The sequence below is a fragment of the Canis lupus genome, chromosome 31 (genome assembly GCF_011100685.1).
Source record: "Canis lupus familiaris isolate Mischka breed German Shepherd chromosome 31, alternate assembly UU_Cfam_GSD_1.0, whole genome shotgun sequence".
NCBI lineage: Eukaryota > Metazoa > Chordata > Mammalia > Carnivora > Canidae > Canis > Canis lupus.
In genome coordinates, this window is record NC_049252.1 from 28,138,943 (window position 1) to 28,145,303 (window position 6,361).

Sequence of the window (6,361 nt, forward strand, 5' to 3'; positions counted from 1 at the left end):
GAGGTGGAAGGAGAGGGAGTGGGGAGTTAGTGTTTACCTGGCTAATGTTTCAATTTGGGATGATGAAAAAGTTCTGGAGGTGAGTGGTGGTGATGGCTGTGCAATAGTGTGAATGTACTTAATACCACTGAATTTTACACTTAAACATAATTAAAATGGTAACTTTTATGTTATTATAGTAAAAAAAAAATCCAAAGAAAGACAGAGAAGAAATATCCTACACTAGATTTTCAGAAATTTTGATATCAGCTGGTTTCTTTTTTTCATTTAGCAGATTGAAGACAAATTCCATAAATTTGGTAGCACACTCTGCTTGGCAGACTGGGAGGAAACAAGGCATCCTTATGTTATGTAAGGGTGGTGGGAATGCAAATGGGTACAATCCCTGGAGGGCTGTTGGACAACAGTTATCAAAACAGCAGGTGTATCTACCCTTTGACCCAGCAGCTTGTATAACTGAGTCTGACTAATACACCTGTTGCCACCCCCACCTGTTCATATCTGGTCCCTCCATCCTCAATGCTACCTCTGGATATTGGTGGGCAAGAGCTCTCAAGGAGTGGGAATGACCTTGTATGTGAAAGTAGACATTTCTCCTTTCTCTATAGCTGAATGTTAGCGAGATCATGTTTGTTTAGAAAAGTTTTCACAAATCCTTTGTCATGAAGATTTGCCAGAAAGGTGATGGTGAACCTTGTTAAGGTGACTTTTTACACACCAATTAGAATGTTCTGATTCAAGGATTGCAGGGCATGAAGAGAACTGCCAACAGCCGTGGGTGTATTGATCTGAGCAACTCATCAGTGCCCGATAGCTCCTTTGCTACATGTGGATGCAAATGACCAAGCATATGCTTTTTTACCCTCTCTAGCCTCGATTTTCTTTCCCCAAGGAAATATGAAAGTTTCACTGGCCACTGCTTCTCCATCCTGCGGAGAGAAAGTTCACAGAGAGAAAAGCAATTTTTCCTGTTGCTAATAAGCTACGTATGTGCAAAGGGTTAGTTTCTGAATTTCTTTCAAAGATTCTGTGATTCAAAGTAAGGGATTTGGTAAACTGTAATGGATAATTGTGAGAAATGAGAAATTAAAGGGACTTGGAGTCTTTTAGATATTTCAGGTTTAAAAACAATTCGGTCTCTGGATCATTAAAACTAAACTTTCACCTGCTACAAATTTCCTTCTTTGTTTTATAGGCTATTGTTTGTTTGAACAGAGAGGGAAGGAAGCTGTCAGAGGCCCTTCGCGCAGCACAAATGAGAGCAAAAATCAACGAGGCCACAAGAGTTAATGAGAGAGTAGCTGCTGATCAGAGGGTGGACTTGGGCACAGACACTTTATCTTGAATCTAAAAAGTTTTTCAGTTGGTCATTGATGGTCACAGTAAAAAGAATTACTTTTAGAAAATAAATATTGAATGATTCAAGATGTTTTACATAATTAGGGCCACACTTTGCAGCTCCTGTGTCATGACTTAAATTTCACATTTAAGCAATCAACCCGTCCTTAGAATGTCTAGAGCCTAATACATGTTCCTGTACATATATTTTGAAAATATAAATGCAGAGACATAGCATTTATGTCAATACTTCAAAAAGTGAATTTCTTTCAAATAATAGGCAAATGCTACAGTTTCTTCCCCTACCAACTCATGGAAATAATACTCAATCATTTTTTTCCTGGATCTAATATGTCATGATCCAATCTGTCTGATGGTTTTCCCATCCAATATTGTCTCATTTTCTCTTCGGAACAATTCTATTGGTCAGGAATTATTATTCCCATTTTATAGATATTGTAGTTAAGGCTCAGAAGACAATATTGAATAACTACTAGACAAATGTTTGAACCAGGGAGATGCATGGGAAGATGAGTCTCCGAGAAAGGCAAATAAAGTAAAAGGCTGAATTGTTGTGGATACAGTGAATTCATTTATAAGGGTGAGAAATGTTACTCTCCCCCTAGAGTGGAGGCCAGTATCAGTGTAGAACACTTAAATGCAGAAAGGTATTTAATATAGGGAATTATGCTTCCATTAGCGTAGAAGGGCTAGAGAAGTAGAAGGCAGAAGGCATTTACCAGGTGCCAAGGTCACATCACAGCAGCTGTATCCAGAAGGGAGAAGTATCCATCACCATCTGAACACTGGTCCACAAAGCCAATGCCAGAGCAAAACAGCAAATCTGGCCGCTGCAGTGCTTTGTGTCTGGTGGACCCTACCCATTGGACACCTTCACCATAGCAAGTACAGCTCTGCCTCACCTCTAACTTGCAAATCTTGTGCAAGTGCATCTGATCGGCAGGATCTAATTGTCTCTAGCTCCCTTGTGGGACAGGGTCTGGGAAATGCAGCTTAAGACTTCCAGTTTCTGAATTTGTGGAGGCATCGAAAAAGGATGGGGGAGGATAGTCTGAACTATGGTAACAAATGGACTCCCAACATTCAGTGCCTTTAAGAATAAAAGCCACCCAGGTGGCTCAGTCAGTTGAGCATCTGCCTCTTGATTTCAGCTCAGGTTGTGGTCTTGGGGTCATGGGATTGAGCCCTGTATTGGGCTTTATGCTGGGGTGGAGTCTGCTTGTCCCTCTCCCCCTACCCTTGTTCTGTCACACACTCTCTCTCTTTCTCTCCCAAGTAAATCCATGAAATCTTTTAAAAACAAAGAATACAAAGTTTATTCTTCAGCTGATTGTCCAGGGCAGGGGGCAAGTCAGTGGCAACCCTACTCCACACAGTCATGCAGGGACCATCCTCAACATGGGACTTCCAAGGTTGTCCTGGTGTTCATCATCTTGGTCAACTTGAAGAAGGACATAGCATGGAAGAACGTGTATGAAAAGTTTTTGTGGATGGGCCTGGAAGCAGCAGCAGCAGCAGCATTTTTGTTTGTGTCTCATTAGAAAAAACATAGTCTGACAGCCACAGTTAACTGCAGGAGAGGCTGGAGAATGTTGTTTAGCTGGGCAAATATGTGCCTGTGCCCCTTCTAAGCTGGAGCAACAAAAATATGGATGTTAGGGCAGCTGGCTGTCTCTTTTAATGGTTGGAAAGGATGCCAATTTCTAACAGGTATTGAAGCAAGGGGATAGACAGTCTCTCTTGCCAACTTTTATTTCCATTATTTGCAGGTATGATTTGGAGTGAAGTTAGCCCAAAAGGTGCTACATGTCTTACTATAAGGGGACCTGTGCATTTTCTCTTTTGCTCCTCACAAAGTTAAAAAGCACTCTCTGTAGTTCAGAATTAATACATTCTGTTCTAGCTGTGCTTCCCCTTATGGTCAGTAGTATGGTATTGCGATTTTAATTTCTCTTGTCAAAATAAAAATCGCCTGTGCTAATATGTTATTATACCATGTGTTTTGGTTTATAAATTCACTATTGGAATATTTCTCCTCACCCTTCACATACCCTCCAAACACACACACACACACACACACACACACACACACGCTAGTATTTTGCCTACAATTAGAGGTGTCGCCAACAGGTGGTAGTAGTGTACAGCTCAGACTAATGTTCTGCACTGAGGGCACATGTTCTTAGAAGTAAAACAAATTTTAAACTGATTTTTAGAAAATAATGTAATTTTTATAAAATACCCATCCTTACAGACTATTACTAAACCCTATTAAAACCTACTCTCCTCAGAGCTACATGTACACAGTCTTGGAAGTCAGATTAAATTTACTAAAGCACAAGTCATGTCATATCTCCAAGGACTCTATTAACTTCATGTACTCTCCTCTAGTTTGACCCTCAGTTATTTTTACTCACAGTGTGACACTTACTGAGTCCTGTGGTCAAATTCCTGAAAATAGACTCACCTTCCTAATGCCCACACTTTGGTCAAGACATGAGAATCTTCCTACCTGAGAATCTTTCCCCTTCTCACATTTCAAGGCTCAGTTCAAATACTGGTTCTTCCATGATGCTTCCCATGACACTGTGCTATAAGAGAGCTCTTTTTCTAGAAACTTTCTACCTCTCTTATGTATCAAGATCATTAATCTTCCCCTTGTGGTCATGTGGTTTGTTAAGGTCTCATATTTTCCAAAAGATTGTAAATGCCCACAGGAAGGACCACATCTTATCTTTGTGCCACTGGACAACCCATATTCTCTTTCTGTGTTTCTAACAACTAAAATCAATGTCTTTGACAAATGAATAAGTGCATGGATGAATTAAAACAATGCCTGAGGTACAAATTTGATATATTTACCATTGGAGCTCAATTTTTCTCAGCCATTGCTTAATCTAACCCATGTTCCCAGAACTAGTTTGCAATGATTTTGACTGCTGCTATTAGCAACTGACTTTGGGTAGAGAACTATTGGCAATCTTTATTTTTTCCTTGTCTCATTTCGACATTTTTTATAGTGGTAAGCTATAACAAAAATTCACAATTTTTTTTGATTCAGATAATGGTTATTTGTTTTCTTTAAAAATTTACAATTTTAACCATTTTTAAATGTACAATTAAGTGACAATAAGTACATTCACGTTGCTGTGCAACCAACACCACCATCCATCTCCAGAATTTTTCATCTTCTGAGATTGGAACTCTGTACCCATTAAATAGTAACTCCCCATTCCCTCTCTCTCAAGCCTCTGGCAACCTCTATTCTACTTTGCCTCTATGAGGTACCTAGAATTTGACTATTTTATTCTAAGTGGAATAATACGAATAATACAGTACTGTCCTTTTGTCTTTAACATATTTAACATAACATCATCAAGGGACATCCATGTTGTAGCACCTGTCAGAATTTCCTTCCTGTTTAAGGCTGTACAACATTCCACCTGCAAGTATATACTACATTTTGTTTATCCTTTTATCCACTGATGGGTGTTTGGGTTCTTTCAATCTTTTTGCTATTGTGTATAATACTGCTATGAATGTTGGTGTACCAATATTTGTTTGAGTCTATAGATTTAGAAATAGAATTACTGGAACATATGTTAATTCTAGGTTTAATTTTTTTTTGAGAATAACCAGATTGTTTTCCACCATCTTACATTCCTGCTAACAATGCACCAGACTTCCACTCTCTCCACATTCTCACCCACACTGGTTATTTCCTGTTTCTTCATAATAGCTATCCAAATGAATATGAGGTTGTATCTCAATGTAGCTGTCTCTATATGTTAAATAATGAAAATAGAGTAATTTAATTTTTTAAAGATTGAAGGAAGGACTGTTTCTATTTCTCTTTGATCACTGATTCATTTGCAGGCAAACACTTCTCGGGGCTGTGCAAAGGCTCTGTGGTTATGTTGAGCAGACAACAGCTTGCACCTCACTCTCATCACATACCCATTCTTACTCTTCTGTGAAATGAGATGATAGGATGAATGGGGGGAATTTCACCTCAAACTGTTGGATCCATCAAGGGAGATGAAAGCGTGAGTTGGAGTTACTTCAAGGCAGGCTTCCTGGGGGGCTCCATGGGCTATGATAGCCAATAGTGGCTGCACTGTGTTTGAAAAATTGACTTAGGAGCTGTGATTGTGTGCGTGCATGTCTTCTAAACAGCTTTATTGAGATATAATTCACAAGCTGTGCAATATACCCATTTAAAGTATACACTACAATGAATGATACAAGCTTCCCCTTATGGAATGAGTAAATAGTGGGAATAAAAGGCACAGCATAAGAATTATAGTCAATGATATTATAATAGTGTTGTATGGTGACAGATGGCAGCTACACTGGTGAGCCTACATAACATATAGGGAAGTTGATTCACTATTCATATAGAGAAGTTGTACACCTGCATTTAATGTAATACTGTGTGTCATCTATAATCGAATTTTAAAAAATTAAAAAACACAGTATATACCAAAATAGTTTTCACACATTACATTAATTTTAAAAATTGTTTAGATAGCATAAAATTTGCCATTAACCCACTTTTAACTGCATAGTTCGGTGGTACTAATTACATTCACAATGTTGTACAACCATCACCATTATTTATTTCCAAAACGTTTCCATCATCCCAAACAGAAACTCTGCACCCATTCATGGTTAACTTCCCATTTCTCCTCTTCCAGCCCCTGGCAACCTCTCATCTACTTTCCATCTCTAGGAACCCAGTTATTCTAGATACTTCATATAAGTGAAGTCATATAATCATATAATATTTGTCCTTTTATGTCTAGCTTATTGTTTGAATGTTTTGGCATAAAGTTTTAAAGTTTCATCCACGTTGTGACATGTACCAGAACTCCATTCCTTTCAATGGCTGGGTAATAGTCTGCGTATGAATAGACTGTATTTTGTTTATCTATTCTTCTGTTGATGGACACTTGGATTATTTCCATGTAATTATTTAAAAATATTTTATTTATTTATTTGA